The 999-nt window shown below is 42.0% G+C and overlaps 1 non-coding gene across 1 annotated transcript; it reads right to left on the minus strand.

Annotated features, from left to right (window-relative positions):
- Positions 1-571: 571 nt before the first annotated feature.
- LOC127125059 (small nucleolar RNA R71) lies at positions 572-678 on the minus strand. Its single transcript, XR_007804524.1, has one exon. It is a non-coding gene; the product is annotated as a small nucleolar RNA R71 (small nucleolar RNA).
- Between the last annotated feature and the right edge of the window lie 321 nt (positions 679-999).

The raw sequence follows: 999 nt of genomic DNA on the forward strand, positions 1-999 counted from the left end.
GCCGTTGCGAGGGACCAATTTCGTCAAATTTCATTTTCCTGTTGTTATATCGTTTAGACTTAGGTTATTTCCCGCCGGTCAATGCGAAGAACTCGCAGCACCGGAAGTTTAAATTTAGTAAACCCTCTGGCGGAACCTGAACGTTACGCTCACGCACGTTTATTCTTTCATAGAATTAAGAGAGCTATGGCCGAAGATCAAAACCAAAGACCTCTTAAGGACTTCGCTCAACCATCTAATGAAGAATCTAGTTCTAGTATAGTAAACCCAATCATCCCAGCTAATAATTTCGAACTTAAACCATCCCTGTTGCAACTAGTGCAACGGAGACAATTCGCGGGTCTCGCTACCGAGAACCCTAACCAACATTTAAAAATATTTCTTCAATTAGAAGATACTTTTAAAACCAATGGAGTTTCTCCTTAGGCAATACCTTTAAGATTATTTCCTTTTTCCCTCAGAGATAAAGCCCTATCATGGTTAGATTTCCTTCCACCCAATTCCATTACGACTTGGGATAACCTTAGAAAGAGTTTTCCTTGCTAGATATTTTCCCCCGAGTAAGACCGCCGTTCTTCGAAACCATATAACTAGATTTACCCAAAACCAAGGAGAATCGTTGTTCGAAGCTTGGGAGAGATATAAAGAGTTGTTACGAGCATGCCCACATCATGGTTTAGAAAATTGGTTAATCATTCAAACCTTCTATAATGGACTTCATTACAACACAAAGATGACCATCGACGCTGCCGCAGGCGGTGCTCTGATGAACAAACCTTATCCTGAAGCTAGTGCCCTCATCGAAGATATGGCTCAAAACCATCAATCATGGGGAGTCGAACGAGCGACAGTTGAGAAGAAGGAAGCCCAAGGAGGAGTGCATGAACTAAGCTCTATAGACATGATGCAAGCTAAAATGGACGCATTAGTCGTCAAAGTCGAGCATATGTGCATAAACCCGAATACTGTAGCCGCAGTTTCGTCGGATTGTGAGATATG

This window comes from Lathyrus oleraceus, chromosome 2 (assembly GCF_024323335.1).
Source record: "Lathyrus oleraceus cultivar Zhongwan6 chromosome 2, CAAS_Psat_ZW6_1.0, whole genome shotgun sequence".
Taxonomy (NCBI): Eukaryota; Viridiplantae; Streptophyta; class Magnoliopsida; order Fabales; family Fabaceae; genus Lathyrus; species Lathyrus oleraceus.